At 36.0% G+C, this 23,016-nt stretch overlaps 2 long non-coding RNA genes across 4 annotated transcripts in view; one reads left to right on the top strand and one right to left on the bottom strand.

Annotated features, from left to right (window-relative positions):
* LOC140638013 (uncharacterized) overlaps positions 1-23,016 on the top strand; it is a 481,686-nt gene that overhangs the window by 140,723 nt on the left and 317,947 nt on the right. Inside the window, exon 7 of the long non-coding RNA XR_012035131.1 lies at positions 3,991-4,098. This is a non-coding gene — a long non-coding RNA (uncharacterized lncRNA). The remainder of the gene's footprint in view (positions 1-3,990; positions 4,099-23,016) is intronic.
* Positions 1-23,016, bottom strand: part of LOC140638012 (uncharacterized) — a 42,575-nt gene that overhangs the window by 11,935 nt on the left and 7,624 nt on the right. The window contains exon 1 of one of the 3 annotated variants that reach the window (XR_012035130.1): positions 15,201-15,324. The exons of the other annotated variants lie outside the window; for them this stretch is intronic. This is a non-coding gene — a long non-coding RNA (uncharacterized lncRNA). Of the gene's footprint in view, positions 1-15,200; positions 15,325-23,016 lie in introns of those variants that run through there. 3 annotated transcript variants of the gene reach the window in all.

Below are 23,016 nucleotides of genomic sequence, written 5' to 3'. Positions count from 1 at the left end.
TAACTTTACCTTCTCCTCTCATTAGTTACTTCCTTCATGAGAAAAAACCCTGAATACCAGAAAGATTCCTTGTAGGTAGACAAGATTCTCCCTCCTGCTTCCATTTCTGAGCCAGTTCAGGCCCTTAGAAAAAACCACCCAGAGTGGTTAAACAAATTGTGATGTGTTCACACAGTAAAATACTACTTAATGATACAAATGATATACAGCTTCAATGAATCGCAATACAATTATGCTCAGTGAAAAAAAGCCAATGTAAAAGGTCACAATATGATTTCATTATTAATATAACATTCTTAAAATGAAAAACTATAGAGATGGAGAATAAATCAGCCAGAGGTTAGGGATGGGGTGAAGGGAGGAATGGCTATGACTATAAGGGCTAGCGATGGGACAGTTCTATATCTTGATTGCAGTGATGGTTGCTTGAATCTGCATACATAATTAAATGGCATGGAACTCCATACATACATCGTATGAATGTCATCCTTGGCCCAGGGATCACGCCCTGAACCAAAGGCAGATGCTCAACCACTGAGCCACCCAGGTGTCCCCATGATAAAAATTCTAACAAAGTGGGTATAGAGGGAACATATGTAGACATAATAAAGGCCTTCTGTGTCAAGCCCATAAGTAACATCAGACTCAGTAGAGAAAAGCTCAAAGCTTTCTTTCTCAGATCAGGAAGAAGAGAAGGATGCCCATTCTTGCCATTTTTATTCAACATAGTTTTGGAAGTCCCAGCTAGAGGAGTTATTCAAGAAAAAGAAATGAATGTCATCCAAACCAAAAAGGAAGAAGTAGACTAATTCTATTTTTGCAGATGAGGTAATACAATATATAGGAAACCCTAAACATTCTACCAAAACACACTTAGAACTTAAAAATTCAGTAAAGTTGCAGGATACAAAATCAATTTACAAAAATCAGTTGTTTATACTAATAATAAATTATCAGAAAGAGAACATAGTAAAAGACATGTATGATAAGCCCACAGCAAACATCCTGATTTCAAACTATATTACAAAGCTATAGTAATCAAAACAGTATGGTATTGCCATAAAAACAGACTCCTAGATCAATGGAACAGAATAGACAGCTTAGAAATAAACCCACACTTATACGGTCAATTAATTTATAACAGAGGAGCCAAGAATATACAATGAGGAAAGGATAGTCCCTTCAATAAATGGTGCTGGGAAAACTGGAGAGCCACATTTCAAAAAATAAAACTGAACCACTATATTATACCATACACAAAATCAACTCAAAATGGATTACAGACTTACTTGAATGTAAGACCTGAAACCATAACAGTCCTAGAAGAAAACATAGGTGATAAACTCCTTGCCATTGGTCTTGGCAATGATGTTTTTGGATTTGAAACCAAAAGCAAAAACAAAGCAAAAATAAACAAGTAGAACTACATCAAACTAAAAAAGCTTCAGCACACCAAAGGAAGCTATCCAAAGAAAGAAAGAAAGAAAGAAAGAAAGACAGAAAGAAAGAAAATAAAGAAAAGAAAGAAGAAAGAGAAAAAAAGAAAGAAAAGAAAAAGAAAGACAACCAGTGGAATGGGAGAAAATATTTGCAAACCACGTATCTAATCAGACGTTAAAATCAAGGAGCTCTTATAACTCAATAGCATAAAAACAACCCAGTTAAAGAATGGTCAGAGGACCTAAATAGACACTTTTTCTAAATAAAACTTAAATGAAAACACAAACGATAAATATATGAAGAAATGGATGTGTTATTCAACTTGAAGGGGTAATCCTTTACAATGTATACACGTATCAAATGATTATGTTCTACACTGAATGATTTGCAATTTTCACTTGTTAATTATACCTCAATAGAGTTGGGAAAAATGTCACTATAGGCATATATTTAAGTAATATGTAGGTTATAGCTATAACTAAAACTGAAGGTTTAAAAGGAGTTGCTTCTAGGTAATAAACATGTGAATGTATGAGATATGGGTATAATAGTTTCTCAAAATTAGCTATCTGCCATTGGATTTTTTGATCATATTTATGGACTAATTTGATTTAAAAAATTAAATGTATTATGGAAATAAGGCAGTTTTAAAATTCAGTGACACTTAAATCAGTGTGTGTGTGTTTTTTTTTTTTTTTTAAATCAGACTTAAGAAAGAGCATTTTGGTAAACAAACCTAATTCCAGATACTTATTCTAATTTGCGTGACTCTTGTACCCTACTTATCCAGACCTTCACTATGATGTTTTTCTCTTGTTTGTCTGGCCTTCAGTGATTCTGCTTTTTGTTCAGTATCTGAACCCTAGTCCTTAACTTTGGCCTTCCATAGACTCAGGTTTGGTTTTACTTTGATCCACTGATCCTTAGACCTTGAACACCCCTACTGGGATGAAGCTGAGAGTTTTTAGCAACTGTCTGGAGGTTTGTTCTGGCTTGGTCATCTCTTTCAGCCTGCACCATCCATATATCTGAGAATTATGTTTAGTTACTTATTAGACCATATATTTCATAAAAGAATATGGCATCATGAAGAAATCATGGTTTAGACTTTACTGACCATGTCTAATTTCTCATATTAAAATTTGTATCTGACCTCATCAACAGAGAAGGGAGCCAAATAGGAAGCATTACCTCAAGACCATCTATCTTGCTGTTCAAACAGAGAAACAATCACCAATGATAGTGCCTACAGCTTGCCTTACACTTCCCATTCCCAGGGAACATCTATTAAACCAACAATGTTGTTTTGCTTATGATGGAAAGGGTCAGTAACACAATCTTCTTAATTTCTACTCTCAAGCAGGCCTAAATAAAGGGCACAGGCTTCTTCTGACTGATGCTATTTTGATTACACAAATTTGAACATGCCCACATTTAATAGTTAGTGAGGTAAATCTTCCATGTCCATTAAGATTGTAGATGATGCTGCAAAGTTATATTGAAGTTTAGGACACTCGGCACAAATATTTACAGCAGGCTAAACTATTCATTTCTAAATGAATTACCTTGTGGGTAATAGTAGAGCTGAAAACGAAGAAATAAGGGTCAGATTCCTCCTGTGAGATCTCCCTTGTAAAATTATCCCAAATGTAATAATACCACATTATTGACTTAAGCACACTCCCAGTGACATGCCATAGCTGACCTGTAATTTTTATCCTACATGATGCCAGCCCTAATAAAATGACACTTGTGAATGTAAATTAAGCTCACAAAGGGGACAGATTGCATGATTCTGGTTTCTCTCAGATGCCTGTAGGCTATCACAGGTTCCATATGTGAAGTAATTATGTTCACTGAAGGAAAGAATAAATGCTGTCAAATTGTGTACTGAGAGAGAAAGCAGCTATTATATTTCAGTAGTCGCTAGAGCATTGCCCCCAGACAGTAGCAAGATGTATAAGAAAATAAAAACTGTGCCAGCCATATATTACACATCTGCCTTTACTTTTGTAGCTCCCTTTAAATGTATATTATACAAAGCCAATAACTTACCAATGAATGTTTCAGCTGTCTTCTTCAGCATATTTTCTGTGGAGCCATTTTGGAGTATGTGGCATAGTGGTTATAGAGGGATAATGAATATAGATGTTCCTTAGTTCTGTTTTTCCTTATGTTGTGCTGCAAAGCAACAACCCTGTTGGATCCCTGACATTTGGACTTTGCTTTTTGCCTTAAACAATATCTCAAATTCAACCCCAGACCTGCCCACAGCTGTTTTCTTTATAGTTTATGGAAATGGATAGAAAATGTTCTCCATTCTAAAATCTCCTTACCTGTGTGTGCTTTAAAAAAAATGAATTAAGATAGGGTAATAGCTAGCAATGATTTGGTACTCATATACCATGTAATTTATTAGATGAATTCTCAACTTTCTCTTTCTTAGTATCTCAAGTAAAGAAGTAAATGAGAAAGATCTTTTAAAAAAAAAGTATATGGTTTCCAGCAGAGAGCTAATGGGACCTCTCTAAACCATGCTTTCTTGCCCAGGGGAAAAAGCATTGATACTTCCATGACATAGCCAGCAGGCATTAAAGGTGGGACAGATACTAGAAGAGGAAAGTTCTTTTTGGATCTTGCCCCTATCCTCTGAGAAAGGTAGGTAACTTTTGAGAATGGGGACCTTCCACCCACCCCTCTTGTTGCCCCCTCTTGTGTGCCCCCCTCTCCAAGGAGTCCCTTGACCTTATGCTGGTTTCTGATGGACCCAAAAGACTTCCAGTTCGGCTTCTAAACTTACTATGTCATGCTCCAATCTTTCTCTCCATCCTCTAATACAAAACTAAACAAATCTATCATAACTCTTCAAAACAATTTATTTGGATACTAAAATTTAAAAAAAAACTAATGAATATTATGGTTTAACGAGTGGGAGATGGTTATTATTTTTTACACTTTACAAAGGAATATTAACCTAAATGAGTGATATCACTGGGTGATAAAATGATTATGGAATCTCAGGGGGAATAGATTTTAATACCCTTCTACATTATTTAAGAAACAGAGTTTATCGGTTTCAGGGTGAACACTTCCAGTGCCTGAGAATGGGTAGAAGGAAGCTCTGGTCCATCTACTTACTATTAAGAGTTCTCTTTCGTAATGAGGTGAATAAAAAACTGGCATTGATAATATTTACTCTTTGATACCGGTTTTCCCTTTTACAGAGCTGCAAAGAACACTCCGCTCTCTCTCCAGTACCCTATAAAATTTGAAGGCAGTGGCCATATCCCTATTCTCCATTAGCTCATTAACAGGTTTTCTGCATTTCATTAATGCTGCCTCTTATAATATGTTCATAAGCCTTTCTATGTCCTTTTTTTTTTAAAGATTTTATTTATTCATGACAGAGAGAGAGGCAGAGACATAGGCAGAGAGAGAAGCAGGCTCCTCACAAGCAGCCTGATGTGGAACTCGATCCAGGGATCAGGGTCACGACCCGAGCCAAAGGCAGATACTCAACTGCTGAGCCAACCCAGGCGTCCCATCTTTCCATGTCTTAAATAAATTCAGGAAATTCAAGAGAGAAATGTTGGAAGAAATTTGTATCTTTTAAGCACCACCCCCCCCCCCACACACACACACACCCACTATACCAATACTAGCATTTTGTGCTTTTAACTGTCTTGATTTGGTATTAATGAATGCTGAATTCTGGGAGGGTGAGGTGAAGAAATCTAAACCATTTATTTCCACATTTTGATTGTTTGAGTAATTCTGATTTGAATATTTGTGTACAAGTTTTTGTATAGATATATGTTTTCACTTCTCCCAGAATTTCTGGGTGATATGGTAACTCTATGTTGAACTTTTTTTTTTAGATTTATTTTATTTTTATTTTTTATTTTTTAGATTTATTTTATTTATTTTTTATTCATTATGAGACACACACAGAGAGAGAGAGAGAGACATAGGCAGAAGGAGAAGCAGGCTCTTCACAGGAGCCCAGTGCGTGAGTCGATCCTGGATCCTGGGATCACGACCTGAGCCCAAGGCAGCTGCCCAACTGCTGAACCACCCAGGCATCCCTGAACATTTTTAAGAAACTGCCAAACTGTTTGTAACATGGCTGCAACATTTTCATCCAATCTCTCTATATTCATGCCAACAGTTTCTGTCTTTTTGATTATAGCATCCCAGTGGGGATGAAGTGGCATCTATTGTGGTTTGATTTATATTTTCCTAATCACTAATGATGTTAAGCATTTTTTCATGTGCTTATTGACCATTCATTCAGCTTCTTTGTAGAAGTGTCTATTCAAATCATTTGCCAATTTTTAAATTGGGTTATTTACTTTTTATTGTTGAGTTGTAAAAGTTCTTTGTATGTTCTAGATCCAGTCTCTTGTTAAATATGATTTGCAAATATTTTCTCCCATTTTGCAGGTTGTCTTTTTACTTTCTTGATACTTTCTTCTGAAGCACAAACATTTCTAATTATGAGGAAGTCTATTTTATCTATTCTTTTGTCATTTTTGTTTTTTGGTGTCAAAACTAAGATGGCTGCACCTAACTAGAGGTTACAAAATTTACTCCTATATTTTTATCTTAAGAGGTTTGTAGTTCTGGCTCTAATATTAGGTCTACGATCCATTTTGAGTTAATTTTCACATATGTGTAAGGAAGATATCTAACTTCCAGTACTATTTGTTAAAAAGATTATTCCTTCTCCATTGGAAATTCTTGGCATCCTTGTCGAAAACTAATTGACCATAAATATCTCATAAGGACTTTTGACCCCAAACTATGAGAGACTAAAAGGAATGAGAAAATATTTTCTAGGAGTTAGCCTGAACATTAAAAAAAAAAAAATAAAAAGATCTAATGAAGGGCCAGGACTAGAGTGAGGCAAGTGAGGCACTTGTTGTAGGCACTAAATTAAGAGAAGTGCCAAAGGCAATATTTTTTTAAAAATTCTTAAAAAGGAAAAAAAATCTATGATGAACAAAATATCAAAATTTTAAGTAAAGACAGATTAATACTGCTAATTTTTCCTTTGGCGTTAGGTTCCAATATGGCTTGGCTCGGAATTATTAATTCTGCCTTTGTTAACCATTTGATACTTTATTATGACTTTTCGCATTAGACTTTTAAAAATACTATGCTGGAATAATTTATTTTGATTTTTGGCATTCTCTACTCTTAAATTTCCACTGAGGCAAGTGCCTCATTCATCTCACTCACCTCACCCTATGCCAGTCCTGCTGACAAGTACAGATAATGGCTTCACACCCTAAACTTGCTACACAAGTTATTTGCAAACTTCATTAGCTAACCACAAACAAATATCCTTTCATCTAGCTAACCAGACCAATCCCTCTTTCCCTACTTAATCAGAGATTATTTATGTTGCACATGTATCTATCAGTTACAGTGTGTTTGATGTTATGACGCTTCATGTATTTTGTCTCCCTGAATAATATTGTGTATTATACAGATCTAAAATAGAGAGCCAGCCTAACTTTAGGGTTCCATCCATTGACTGCCCTTTGTAGGACTTCAGTAGTTCTATCCTTTCCTTGATATTTATCAGTATTGGGTAGTCATCTACTGTTCTGCTGACAAGGCCACAGCAATGACACAAATGCACATGACAAGAGTATAATGTTTCTAGGTCCAGTAAGTACAGAGGGATTATAGTGTGTTAAGCATATATAATGGAGTGTGGTTGGCGTAATGGTTCTGATGGGCAGAGAAAAAGATCTATAAGTATCAAGAAAGGATAGACGAAATAGGAATAGAAAGATTCTTGGCCTGTGAGTGCTAATTTTTCTTTTTATTGTGAAATTTAAGTTTTTCTATTAAAAATATTTTGGTTTTATATTTGAGCCTAATCCATAATTCTCTTTGCTTATTGTTTTATGGTTAGGCAGCCATGACTGGAGTTAAGAAAGCCAATAGAACTTTTTTTTTTTTTTTACCAATAGTACTTTTTAATAGCTATTAACAAAGATACGTAATTATTTTTCAAACAAGAATAATGATTGACTGAGAGCTAAGACTACATAATAGGTCAGTTCAGACAGGAAGAGGTTAAAGAGAGAAATCTGAAGGAAAAGACCTACCAAGGAAAAGATGGTCCTGAGAATAGGAATAAAGTAGGAGGATGTGGCATCTAAGGATAGGAAAACAATACAGGGCATCTTGTGGAGCCACAGTGAAGAAACATGAGGTCTGAGAGCACTGAAGGTCAAAAATCTCACTGTTTTCTTCAGTGGCAGGTTTGCTAGTCCTGGGTCAAAATAAAACAATAAGAAACAAGATCCAATCTCATCATTGCCACTGGTTCCTTTTTTGTTACCAATTCACATTTAGCAGCTTATCCAGTGTCACACTGAGGTGAAATTAAAAAAAATAAAAATGAAAGTAAGTTTCATGTGAATAATTGCCCTCTTATGAAGGAGCTATAGATGGATATGTCCTAAAACAATCTGGTTTCTGAAATAACTTGTTACCTACTGCTGTCTTCCATTTGAATCATTCTCCATCCTAAACACCGTCTTTCCCGAAATAGCTATTACTTTTGAGGGTAATGGTGATCCTCACTCATGTCATTCCAGTTTCCAGTTAGCACAGCCTCTGCTCACTGGAACTCCCTATCACCCTGCTTTCTAAAGTGTGTTCTACTGAACTCTGTTATACAGTTTGTCACATAGTTTTTGAAAAAACTGAGTTTTTTTTACTATAGACTGAAAAACTTTTGCATTGTGAACCTGCAAGAATAGGGTACCAGTGGTGGTGCTGGTGGAGAAAGTGGTGGTGGTAAGTGGGATGTCTGCCAAAAATATTTGACCATAGATTTTTCCTTCACGAATCATTTTGATAAGGGTAGGGGTAAGGTGGATGAGGCTGTGAGATATCACAGTGTTCCTTAAGCATCAGTTTGGGAAATATATTCTCTTTTTTCATCAATTTTAAGCAAATTAAACCCCCCAAATCCACTTAAACTCCCAAATAAAAATGCCCAAATTCATTCCCATTCCCAGCCTCATATATAATACAAATTGTCCTCCCTTTGGTCCATATGAAAATATTATATTGCTCAACTGTATTAGTTTTCTTTTGCTATGTAACAAATTACCACAAACTCAGTGATTCAAAATAACACACATGTATTATCTTACAGAGTCTGTAGGTCACATATCCAGGCATGATTTAGTTATGTTACTTGCTTCAGAGTCTTAACTAGTCTGCACTCCAGATGTCATCTGGGGGCTGTGTTGTCACCTGAGGCCCGGGGTCTTCTTCCAAGTTCACATAGTTGCTGGCTTTGCCACTGTACCACTCATGGTGGCTTGCTTCTTCAAAGCAGGAGAGAGCCTCTGACGTTAGGGAGACACAGTCCCTCTCTTAAGGACTTTCACCTGATTAAGTAGGGATCACACAGGATAATATTTCTTTTGATTAACTCTCAGTCAACTTATTTGGGACCTAAATGACATTTGAAAAAATCCTTTCTCCTTTGCTATATATTATTGGCTAGAAGCAAGTCCCAGGTTCTGCCTTAAGTAAGGGGAGGAAATTAGTCAAACATGTGTCTCATTGGGGTCACCTCAGGGTATGTCTCCCTCATCAGCCCAAAGCCTGTTTTTCTTTTTTAATGAAATTCTCGTTTGTTTCTTGAAAAAAGTTTTTACTGGTTCGTTTATATATGAGTAACTATCAGTTATGTTAGCTTTCTAAAACCATATCCACCAGTGAAAGAAATCCTTTTTATCAACTTCTATTAATGCTTATTTAAGAAACTATATTACAACTTGAATTATATTATTCAAAGACTGCAAACCTAAAATATTCCAGTACTTGAGTGTCAATTTTGAAAGCATAGTCATGGAGGAGAATATCACAGTAAAATATGTAAGTATTGTGAATTTTGTTATTTTTAAATATTTCTGTTGACTTCTGATGAAGATTAAAAATACATGGTGCCCTCTAGCCTTCAGATTCCTTTTTGTTCTGGTAGCACCTGTGAATTGGGATACTCAGGCCAAGATGACATACCATTAATGCAGATATTTAAACACACAAAAATTAGGCCTTAAAAGTTCTTGAGCATATGACCATTGTACTCAAACTTTTCACTTTACTGATAACTCAGTTGTCATGATAGTTGTTAATCTCATAGAGGATGTTTACACTGGGGAGAGACCTAAGTAAATTCTTAGTAATTGTATCTTCATGGTTTTAATTGCAAATGCTTATAAAATAACTACTTTTTATTTCCAGTTCAAAAACTAGAATTATTGAAATACTTTTTCCCAAAAGAGGTCAATTCTGTAACCTCTGTAGAGTTGCTTTGGGTTAATTCAGGGTAACAACTAGTCAGAGATATGCATGACTGTTTCTGGGTATGCACTGATTAATGGTAGAGTGGGGAGAAAAGCAAATTGTTTTTTACTATAATAGAACCTTGTTTGGTAAGCAGGAAGGTTTGTTCAGTTTAAATGGTTGTTATGGTGCCTTTACACAGGTAAAGTCTTGAGAAAAGAAACATGGTCCTAGGACTAGAAGCATATGTCTGAATTGTCAGACTTTCTGTTTTTTAAGAAGGCTGAGTTCCCTGATTCTAAGAGGAATCTTTCTGAAAAAAAAAAAAAAAAAAAAAGAATTCAGTTCTGGAATGAAGTTCTTTTGAATTACAGAAACGGTTGTCATTGAAATATATGTGGTGGTAGGCCTCATTGTACCAAAAAAAAAAAAAAAAACAAAACAAAACAAAGCAAAGACAATTAGATTATTGTCACTAGATTGTGAGACACACTAGACAAAAATGGCTGGAGCTAAAAAAAAGAAATACTAGATCAACTTAGTAGGAAAACATGAGAACAAAAGAAAATAAGCAGCCCAAGCTGTTGGGCATAGCTTTAGTCAAAATAGTGGGTACCCTTGTTTAAAGATAATATAGTGAGATTTGAACACTAGTGACTACATCTTCTTCACTATATTAACTGACCTTTAAATATGATTGTCCCTTTCATTTGACCAAAGGACATTTACCTCGTAAAAGAAGCTATTCATTCACTCTAGAAAGCCAATATAGGAAAATATGCTAAATTGACATTTAGCATTATCTCAAAACACCTTTATGATAACTTATGTTATTATTTCCATATGATTTGAATTTGAGATTTTAAAATGTGTTTTAAATCCATCTAAAATAATAGCTAGATGTCCAGGTGGCTATTAGGGTTATCTGGTAATGATATTAGGATTTTTCTTAACAGCTAAGTAATTACTTCTTTTCCATGCTAAAGGCAAGTTGAACTCTATGCCCTCTTCCAGATTTACACCTGTAATGTATGAAGTAATGGGACAGCTGACTGACATTTTATGTACCACAGCATTGTTTTATAATGAGGAGAAACGCTTTTCTACATTGTCTTGATAGTTTGGGAAGTAGTGGGCGCAAAGCAACAGGGAGTTATCAAGGTTGCAGACACTGGCTGACCCATGATCCAGAGCTGTGAATCTGCCAGCTAGGGTTTTTCTTTAAGACATCTTTTTACTACACTTGAACACATCTGGCCTCCCCAGTTGCCTCCATTGTTTCCCAGAATCTTACAAGTCATATGGAACACATTAAACAAAACCATTTCAGCAAGCTCGGTGCTCGGTGCTTTGGATATCTGCCTTAATTTGACATAAATAAAAAGACTTTGGACACCTTATGGCTATATTACATCAAAATGAACACAGGCAATTTCACTTTCTAGTCTCATGGAAGTTGAAAAGCATAGGCCTTGTTATAAAGCAGAATTCAATTGGAGGTATATTCCTGAATCCTTTATCCCTTGCAGGAATATTTTTCTACATGACTTTAGAATACTTGACACTAGTAACAATGTTTTTCCCCTACACACTCTCAGAAATACAAGTAAACAAATGGATGCATTTAGGATTAAAAGTATATGAAAAAAGATAAGATATCCAGCCCTTAGAACCTAAATGGATTTGGGCATACCAATCACTGCTCTATTTTAGTGCTAAGAGTGAAATCTGAACTAACAAGTACAGCCAAGGAGGCCTAGTGAGCACTTTCAGTGCACTTTGTTAACCTAACAAAGCCTAGGGGGGACATTATATATATACCTGTGCTACAGGAAGAACTCCTGTTGCTTCTTATGAAAAGAATGCCTAATTTTAAACACCTAATGAGCTTGGTGGGATGAACCCAGCTTCTAAAGATTTCCATAGATTTAGAGCTAATGAGAGCCAAGTTGTGAGCTGATTTGTATCAGTGGGAAGCTCTGCTTTTTGCTTGTGTAAAGGTTGGAAGAGAAGTGTATAATGGCTTTTGCCTAAAGGCAATTCTCAGGCTAGCTTTTCACTTAAGAAAAGGTCTTCTCTTTGCCCCCAGGGCTTCCTACAGAACAACTATATATGGAGGTCTTCTTAAAGGGAAGATTATTTTTAGATACACAACTGCTTGAAAAGAGATACTTCAGTCAAGTCTATTTATTTGGAGACAGATACATAGAAATTTGCACAATTTCATTCCCATCCCCGCATCTCCACCTGTGTTTTTTTTATTATTTTAACTGAATTTAGCCAAACTAGTTGAGTTTCAGGACACAGCTTTCTTTCATAAAAATTAAACATAGTTTTTAGCTTTCATCATAACATTATCCAATTTATGATACATAAATTATTTCGTCCTGCCCTTTGTTATGAGTTATTTTTGTGAGTTATTTAATATCCAGTTGGTACAAATTGGAACCATGGAGTTTACATGAAAAGTAACCATTGTCTCTCTGTGGGTATTGATATTAAATTTAGTAATATTAACAGCGTAATAACAACAGGCACAATCAGAATTACTTTGAGCAGAGCATTATCCAACAAGACACTGTGGAATTAGCCATTTTAGTGGCATTAAATACCTGTCATTTTATTTCTATCACTTTGCAGTGGGTGGTTGATTGGGATTAGTGGGTAGATTAGTCTTTTTATGGAAATGTTTATATGCATTCAAGAAGCATACCTTAAGTGGCTCATCCTACACTCATTTATCTTTAATGGTTATGTAGTACAGGATGCCTACTATTTAAGGGGGAACATTGTGAGGGGAGACACCTAGGATTAAGATGCATTTCAGGTAGCTTTTGGTTTAAAAATATGGATTGATCATGTGCATTTTTTCTCTCCAACCAGTTTTACCTCCCTCAAATTCCCGTGTGAGAAGGAAATTCTGAGGAGACATGGCAAAAACAACTTTCTGGGGCAAAACAAAAACAAAAACAAAAAACTGCTGAATGGTAACAGAAGAGAGAATTAGCCCAGAAAGGGGGCCTACTCGCTGTATAGACCCCAAGTAACTCAAGACTCCAAAATGCTAGGTGTGAAGGGAAGTAAACCAGAAAGCAGAGGTGTTAATTAAAGTCTGGCTACAGAGCATTTGAACTCCATCACCAGCACCATGTCCATTCATTGCATGGAATGCCTGGTAGATAGATGTTTTTTCCAGGCAGAAGACTGGAAATTTCTTCTCAAAAGAAATTAAATGATGAGAATTTGTGTATCTAAGGTGAACATTGGAACCCCAGAAAAAGCCATGGCATTTGGGAGCCCCAGTGTAACAGTGCCCAGATAGTCATCAAATCCTGCTCATAAGCAGTGTTTTTAAACATAATTGCTCAGAATCTGGTCACGGATCATCATTTTAGGAAAGCTGGTGACATGAAAGTGAAAATATCACCTCCCCCCACCAAATGCCCCTTAAATGAAGTAATAAAACCTTCACAAAATAATACTTTTAATTATAATTCAAAGAAACTTGAAAAACAACTGCAAATCAAACAAACAAAAATCAGGTATGAGACATTAGGCAAGGAAACAATTGAGAATGAGAGATTTCTTAGAGAATATAAATAATGACATTGTTATACCAAATTCAACAGAATTGTTAGGATTTAAATACGTGTCACTCATCTGGGACATAGAATGAGAAAGGGAAGCATAAAATATAGGTCAGAGACATAGAAGATCTATCTAATATGTTTAATGATCTGCAGAAAGAGAGAATGGAGTAATTGTAGACAGAAAAAAATTATCAAAGGAATAATGCAAGAGAAGCAGAAGCCTTCATGTCTTCAGAGTAAAAGGATATACTGAGTATTTGCCACAATTAACATAGAAAGACCTAATCCCAAGTGCATCATTTTGAAACTTTATAAATAGTGGGGAGAAGGAGAAGATCCTAAAAGCTTCCAGAGAGAACCATGAGATCATCTGTAAAGGAATATTATCAAACTGGTAACGGGCTTCTGATAAGCAAAATTCAGGATAATGGAGCTAAACAAGAGTTCTTCGCTTCACTTCTCCCCTCCCTAGAATTACACATATCCAATGAGCAATCAATTAAGTATAAGAGAAAAATAAAGATCACTGTGTATGGACACAGAAAGTTTGATGCCTCACATTACAGAGGATGGAGAGTGTAGGAAGGTTAATGTCATTGTTTTAAAAGTTGAGAATGAAGAGCTACTACTATGGGATAATAAAAGGAGATTTAAAAACTATTTGAAATTAGAAAAATGACCAATGGAGAAACTGAGAAGAATGTTTTAAATATTTTGCATGATTGAGGAGAGAGAAAGTGGGAAGTGGTATAGATGCATTAAATTCTCATCCATCAGAGCTCAAGGTAAGAGACAATATTTAAAGTAGTTAAGTAAAAAATGTCAATATGAGTGTTGTATTGGGAGAGGTGGAGGAGAGGTATAACATCAGGTGAACAAAACCAGAAATGTTCATATGTGGAGTCCCTGGAAAGCAATACTGGGGGTGAGGAAAGGGAATTTTTTTTTCCATTATTATTTGCCTGTTTGTTTTTTTTTTTTTTTAAGATTTTATTTATTCATGAGAGACACAGGCAGTGAGAGAAGTAGGCTCCATGCAGGGAGCCCAACGTGGGACTCGATCCCAGGTATCCAGGATTACATCCTGGGCCAAAGGCAGGTGCTAAACCGCTGAGCCACCCAGGGATCCCCTGCCCTGTGTTTTAAACACTATGATGGTATGAATGTAATAAACATTAAAATAAACTTTATTTTAAAGAAGCTCACTGTAAGGAGAGATGATGCAATGGAAAATATACAAGTGGGCTACTCAGGATCATAACGTTTGAGTGAATCTGCTGCTAACTTTGACCATATTATTTAACAATATGAAGCCAGTTTCCTCAAGCAGAAAAGACCTAGACTTTTCCACCTCTCTGATTTTCTGATTTCTATGAATCTTTTTCTTCCTTGACTTTGGGAAGCTACATAGGTCATGAGCATGATCTGGAAACATACCTACACACACACACACACACACACACACACACACACACTGAAAATGCAGCCCTTTGACAATGCAAAGAAAGACATGTTGAGTTTTCGATACTCCTTATATAGCTGCAGGAAGTATACGAGGACAAGATTTTAGGTAAAAAATGTATTGTTGTTTTAATAAAAACACCCAAGGTCTTTCATTATTTTTTACCTTTCAGAAATGGTATTCTTCATTATGTGGAGGTGAAAATATGAACCCAATACATCAGGCTAATCTAAGGCTAAAACTTTGATAAGTATATTTGTTTATTTTTTAAAAGGGAAAATGTCTTTGGTTTTATACTACCATCCACATAATATTCTGCATTTAGCCCTCAAAGAGACAAGTCTATTCTATTAGAGATCATAACCCAGAAAGACTACACTTACCTATGCATACCTGACAACAATTAAGAATTGAATTAAGGATCGAGTCCCATGTCAGGCTCTCTGCATGGAGCCTGCTTCTCCCTCTGCCTGTGTCTCTGCCTCTCTCTCTCTCTCTCTCTCTCTCTCTGTCTCTATGAATAAAAAAATAAAAATCTTTAAAAAATTAAATTAAAAAAATAAATAATCAAAAATTAAAAAAGAATTGAATTAAGGATTATATCATGTAAAAAGACCAAAATATAATGTATATTTAAGTATTTCCAATTGCATGTTGACTTTTTTTTTTAAATTCATGAGAGACAGAGAGAGGCCAAGACACAGGCAGAGGGAGAAGCAGGCTCCATGCAGGGAGCCCGATGTGGGACTCGATCCTGGGTCTCCAGGATCAGGCCCTGGGCTGAAGGCAGGCGCTAAACCACTGAGCCACCTGGGCTGCCCGTATGTTGACTTCTATATTTAAATGCTTGTTTTTCTGTCAGCCCAATAAGTTGGAGATAAGCATTCTTTCTTGTGAAATATTTTCTTTGTGAAAGAGGCTTTCTTTCACATGGCTCTGAAGTTGAGACGCTTTTTACATCCAACAACAGATATCACACCACAGTGCAGACTTTTTCCCTGTGTTGGATACTTAAAACTATACACAAAGGCTTTCTTACCTTTCACACTCCATATCAACTATGAAAATGAAGTTTTCAATCTAAGCAGCCAGTTATGGCTAAGCAGTATGATGCAATGATGTCCCCTGAAAAGAAGGAAACTATTTGAAGTAATCAAGCTAAATGTGTAATTTAATTAGTGCCAGAAAATACTGAGGTTTAGGTGGTGCTCATTTGTCAACAGATTCCCTTTTATATGACCTTGCAACCCATAAGCTAATTGTAGAACAAGTATCCTATTAATTTTAAGGAATATTTGTTCTTATGTCTACCATCTGCATGGCTTGAATAGATTCCCTAATGCTGACACCATGAGCCACCTTCAGAGACATATCACAAGTAAAATACTTTTTTTTTAAAGATTGTATTTATTTATTCATGAGAGACAAAGATAGGCAGAGACAGCAAGAGGAAGAAACAGGCTTCTCGCAGGGAGCCCGAAGCAGGGCTAGATCCCTAGGCCTGGGATTACTCCCTGAGCCAAAGGCAGATGCTCAACCACTGAGCCACCCAGGCATCTCAACAAGTAAAATACTTGAGAGGAACAAAATTTTGGTATTTTGAGAGCTAAATTTATAATCTGTCAGAAGAAAAGCAGATGAATCTCTCCTATAGGTTTTCAGAACTACTAGTAACTTCATTATCATCAACTCTAGGCAATGATCATATTTGAGACATTTGATTAGCAAGTGAGACATTTTGAATTTATAAGGATATTACAGAACTTTCCACATTCCAAATGTCTGTGTTTGTGGTATTTATTGTTTGACTGCTGGTTTAATAGCACTTTATAGAGAGTATAATACATCATCTGGGTAGAAATACCTTGAACATTTAAATGCTTTGTAGAATCACTATTGAAGAATCACTATTATTATACTATGACAATGTTAAGAATTGTGTTCACATGAACAAATAAAATTCTTATAAATATGACCCAGTGATGAGTGTCATTTTGAAATAGTAATGATAAGCCTGGTGGCAAATTTTCAGTTCCCCAAATTAAAACCAGAGGTGGTGATTTAAGAATGCCTTTAGTTGAACTGAGTTATTTGAACTGAGTTATTGTTTGAAAAGGCAGTATGGGTTTTTCACACAGAGACATGCTGAGATAGACCTTTCATTAATTTTTGCTTCTACTTTGGGAAGACCTTGTCACTAATGGAGTATTGTCTCTTACACCACTCACATTAGGCATTGGCTATGGAGGGAAGAGTTAATGAGAAATCCTACAAACCTCATATCCAAAGAAGTAGTCCTAAAAAAAAAAAAAAAAGAAAAAAAAGAAAAAAAGAAAGAAGAAAAGAAGTAGTCCTTTTGAGTTGTCAAAAGTTAGTAAATATCATCTGGTAATATTTTTGAGTGCCCAAATGGAATACTTGCTTTATGGCTTTGTCTCATTTTCCATTCTCTTTGCTTATCTCTTAGCAAAATAGCAGTGTTATTAAGGGTGACATAATAATGGAAAATCACATTAGCCTTTAAAACTGTTCTTTTTTTATGGGAATATAAACAATGACATTATGATCATATGATCGTCTCATCTTCCCATTCTACTATGAGCACTCAGTGTAATATCAGGGGGGCAACAGCATATCAAGGCTCATGGCTTTTGGAGACCCATGAGTATGGCCTGAAGTGCTCAATCTGGAAAATGACACAATCTTCTGTGGAAAGGAGCAAGAACAGTCACTGTTCACTGAGAAAGCAGACAGCAGGGATGGGATTTGGGTTAGGTCACTTGATCATTACCTATGTAAGTTCTCCTCCATTCAATAAAGATAAAGATTTTCCCACAGGACCTAAAATGTGAAAAATATTATCTACTTAAATTTTGTTATTTCTGGAATATGATGTCTCTTTGTATTCATAATTAGATGAGTATTGTCATTTTGGAGTTTTGGGGGGACAAGAGACATGATGTGGAGTCAAGAGAGGCTTAAGTTTTCTTTGTTGCATATCACAAATATGAGAGTCCATTTGTCCCTATTTACTTTTAAATCCACTGGTAAGTCTGAGTGGGAATCTAAAACTATCCTCCCCTCTGAATGCCTTTATAGAGTCTCAGAAAACAGGAAAAAATGTCAAGAATACCTTTAAGACTAATACATAAAAGTAATTTGAATTGTATTTATTGACTCTAGAAATTTAGTGGTTTTTTTTAAAGATTTATTTATTTATTTTAGAGAGAGAGCATGGAAGCAGAGATGGGGAGAGGGAGAGTTAGAGAGAGTCTTAAGTGGGCTCCATGCTGAGCAAAGCTTGATCTCATGACCTGAGACCACAACCTGAGCCAAAACCAAGAGTTGGATGCTCATCTGACTGCACCACCCAGCTGTGTGTGGCCAGCTCCACGCTCAGAAGGGAGTCTTCTTGAGATTCTCTCCCTCTCCCTCTGCCCCTAGAAATTTGGTTTTTGAGGTTGTTTCCTTAATCAAAACTAAGACTGGTGGAAACTATACATAGCTAGATAAAATATATGTTCCTAAAAAGTCCAAAGATTGAGCATTTATTAGATTAAATGTCTGCCAATTTTTTAATGAAGAGACAATATACTTTGTCATTTATTTTTAGCACTTAAGAGTGATATAGGTGGAGTGCCTGGGTGACTCAGTGGGTTAAGTGTCCAACTCTTGATTCCAGCTCAGGTCATCATCTCAGAGTCATAAGATGGAGCCCTGAGGCTGAGGCCAGCTCCACACTCAGAAGGGAGTCTTCTTGAGATTCTCTCCCTCTCCCTCTGCCCCTCTCTACTGTGCTCTCTCTCTAAAATAAAATCCTTTTTTTTAAGTGAAATAGGCATAACAGTAGGAATGTACTTAACCATGTTGAACTGTATTCTTAAATATGGCTAATATGATAAACTTTGTTTTGTATATTTTACCACGACTTTGAAAAAAAAAAGTGAACTAAATACTTCCTCTATTACAGAAAAAATATCCTGGGTCTCCCTTGGGGCAAGCATTTTGGAGGGTTCTAGTTGAAGACTCAACTCAAAGACACAAACTCCTGCTTTTCAGTCACAGAAGACAACAGCTGAAAGGCATTTTTGGAAACCAAGAAGTCCACCTTCTCTTTTCATAGACTAGGAAAATGAAGCCCAGACAGGTAGAGTGACTGGACCAAGATCATATAGATCACAGAACAGAAGGGGAATAGATACACAGTCTCTATATGCCCAATCTTGGCTCTGACTGCTGCACTGTTCTGTCCTGGTTGATAAATCAGCATTGGCCCCTCTTCTTAAACACCATATACTTTGTGTGTGGGCACACTCAGTACTGTCAGTTTGATCATTTGTATTTTTTTCTACATTTCCCTCTTTTTCCACAATAACTTCATGTACATTCCATTTTTGCAAATATTTTCTGTTTCTTTTCCTTTTCACCAACTTTAGGAAACTAGGCTTTATACGATGGCAAACTGATTTTTTTTTCTGGGTTAGGCAAAACAAAAGCAAAAACAATCGTTTTTTTGTTGTTGTTGTTATTGTTGCATAAAATACATTAGCTATATTTATAGTTTATAACAAACTTTCACATATATTTTCTCTTTGATCCTTTAAAGGTAGATGACTTTAGAATGTAAGGCCCATGAGGGAGTGGCCTTGGCTGATTTAATTTTCATTGCTATGTCCTAGTACCTGAAATAGTCTCTGACACATAATCATTGTTCAGTAAACATTTGCTGAATGAATAAATTAGTATCACTCTCATTTTAGAAATGAATATTTACTCAATTAACATATATATTAGTTCCAGAGGCTGGACTTAAGTCCAGTGCTCCTGATTCCAAATCCAGTGCACCTTGAAAATCATGACAGATTTACAAAATATTAAAGGATGATGTGAAAGCAAAACAGGTATAGGAAACTACTAGGAGTATTGGAGAAAAGACCTAAGAACATTGTATGTGAGGTCATAATGGTATAGGGGCCAAAGAAGAGGATTGATATTGATAGACAAAAGTAAATTGACTGTGGGCTGGGGACCTGGGATATGGAGAACTCAGGATAGAGGGAATCATGATTAAGCTTATATGAATGTGCCATTGAAATAGATTCAGTAAATTGGAGGAGAGGATTCTGATTCCTTCCTTCTCTTTACCCCTCCCTGTATGCTTCCCTCCGTAATAGGAGCAAAGGCACCCAGGCCTAATTTCAGCCATAAATGATGCCTAAACAAACACATAAAACAAGAAACAAACAAAAGCCCTCTATATGGCTACAAAATATTTATTTATGAGGCTGCTACATCAATAACACTAATTATACTGTAATTGCCAAGAACTGAAATTAATGTGATTTTGTGGAAATCCACAATCAATCTCAGGCCTAATTTCTGTGAATGAATGCACTCTGAACAAAATTTCAGTTTAGAGAGCATATTTCATTCTTAGAGTACTTGGCAAAATGACACTGGGGAGGAGAATTGTAAGATGTAATAGTATACTTCAATCCTAAACTATAAAGGCAATAAAGTCAGTCCATTCAGTACTGCCTGATTATAAGGCAGCTCCTTAACGGTTGCACAGTGAAACTAGTTTTGTGAATTATCAGACCTTACCGCTAGCCATGAGAAAATTCTCAAGATAGCAGACTGAAAAGTTCAGTGATTGCAGCATCATAATAATATTTCCCCAGCCATACATAGAGGTACAGTAAAATTGAATTATTTTGTGTTTAGATAGTTGGTGTAAATGAGAGAGACAAAAGGCTTTCTCCTGAGCTGCTTCAGCATATGGAAACGAAAATGTATTTTACACAGTTCCCAATGTGAACGTTATGTTCAGTACATTGTGGTTAATTTTGAGCAACACTTCGGTCTTGCTTAAGATTTTAAAAATCCATCTCACTTTCGTTTTGTGAATGCTTCTTATCTAGAGTGTTATTCTGATACTATGGAACTGGAATGGAGCTAGACCTCTTGTTTGTATTTCAGAGACTAAACAAGAGCTGCTGAAAATAAGGGACCATATTCTAAACATTCAATTTTAGCACAGAAAACACTGTTTACACGGTCCACAGTAATGGCAGCTGTTTCAGCTATTTAAATAGTATAATTACACATTTCATTCCAGAGTATAACAGTAACAGTTAGTTTACTAGCAAATCTCAAATTGAATGTACTCGTTCCTATATAAACATGTACAGGTAACCTATCAATAGTTACTGCCAATTATATCTGAACTATAATTTGGTCTTTATTGGAGCTGCAGTGCTTGAAAAGAATACTTTTCTTGGGAATGTTGAACCTTCCTCTATCCCCCCAAATGATAAAAAAAAAAAAAATACAGTTGTCAGCATAATGTCTTGACATTCATGATGCCAGCCTGTCTTTACTGGTGTCAGATGTGAAAATAAATAGATATTAAACTGTCAGTCAATGAAATTGCAAAGTCAAGAACAGCTCTAGCTGTGATCCTGTGTGTTCTATTTGATGGACACAGGTGTTTAAGTGTTATGAATTCAACAGGGCCAGGGAACAAGAGAAACATTTTCCAGCAGTTTTCTATTTGCTAAAACATCTGAGATGAACTTTCCTATGTCTCAGGACTTCAGTAGACTCTCAGAGACTTGAAAAAGTGCCAAGAATTCCCCCACTGTTTTCAGTGCTAAAATGTGAAAACTTGGCCCCAATTCCTGAAGGTACATTCTGTTATCATCTATGCATGCAAGGTCTCCAAAGCCAAATAAAGGGCAGCTCCGTTGGCCTTGAATGCACATTTGTGACAGACACCAGACACCCACCTAGTTTATTTATTATTCATAAGACACTTAAAGCCAGTCATCTGTCACTAATAAACATTAACAGTATTAAAAATTAACAATCATCTTACAGCATGATGAAACCAACTCTTCCTTCTGCTTGAGTACTGGAGCAAAGCATATAATATTCATTTATAACACAACTTTAGCCATTGTTGTTATTACTGTTGTGGTTATTATTAGCAATATTATGGTGTTGGCCTATGTGAGAGATCTCATCCTCCTGATGATACAAATTTGTCATTCTTCAATAAGTAGCATTAAATTTTTATCACAGCAAGTATCATTAAATTCTCTTAACAGAGAATGATGTTTATAATGACATCATAAACAAAACCCTGTACTTGAACACTAACCAGCTGTATGAAGAAAGAACTGGATCCTTGTTGCTCTAGATCTCTTATGCCAAACCACTTGTCAGCTCACAGAATAGTGTTCTCAAACATCAAGACTTAGGTGATTTTTGTGCCAACAGCTAGTTTAGATGTCTACAGTGATCAAACTGAAATGTTGCTCAAGGGTGATAAAACACAATCTATATTGCTGTGATAATTTATTAAATTATATGTAAAAAAATCCTAGGTTGAGCATTTCCCTGATAATTCTCTTGCAATTATAATTTCTTTTTGGTGTCTGCTCCAGTAAGGACCTGAACAAACACAGTTAGAAAAGGCAGTTTAGAAAGATTACTCCAATAGCTAATTGTAAAATGGAATTTGACAGAAACAAATCTTAGCAGATCAGATCAAATGTCTCATTCTGATTTATGTCTTCAAATCAATATCCACATTCAAGCATTTCAAACTTGGGGACGGATGGTTTTGGCAGTAACTTGCAATTGAAAACAAAATGGATGCAGATGATAAACAATAGCACCAAAAGAGTTGGAGACACAGCAGCCTTAAAGTTTAGCTTAATTTTCCTGCTTATGGAATAGAAAACCTGCTATGCCACCTTTTCCACTAAGGTGTTCTGTATCATTTTCTCATCATTACTTTATTGACAAAGTCAGGTACTATTTTCTGTTTGCTCTTCCTTATGTTGTTCTTTGTGGTAGATTGCAAAAATATCCACAATTCTTTATTTCTAAATCCTTTTGAAGTATGTTTGCCATTCCTCCCATCAGGAGGTGATGTCCATTTTCTCCCCTGTTAAATCTGGTTGCCCTTGTGATTGGCTTCAGCCAGTAGAGGGGGGGAAAGCAGTGATAGTATGTCAGTCTGTGCTTTCATCTCAGGAGTCTTTTCATGCTTCTGCTCACCCTCTTGGATTCTTTCAGAGCTGCGATGTGAGCAAATCTGGGTTAGCCTGCTGGGTGATGAGAGACACATGGCCCAAATGCCATTATCACCCCAACTGACAGCCAGATAACCTCCAGAAGCTGACTGGCAGC

Source organism: Canis lupus, chromosome 8, assembly GCF_048164855.1.
Source record: "Canis lupus baileyi chromosome 8, mCanLup2.hap1, whole genome shotgun sequence".
NCBI classification, from domain to species: Eukaryota; Metazoa; Chordata; class Mammalia; order Carnivora; family Canidae; genus Canis; species Canis lupus.
This window is presented reverse-complemented; position numbering and strand designations above follow the sequence as displayed.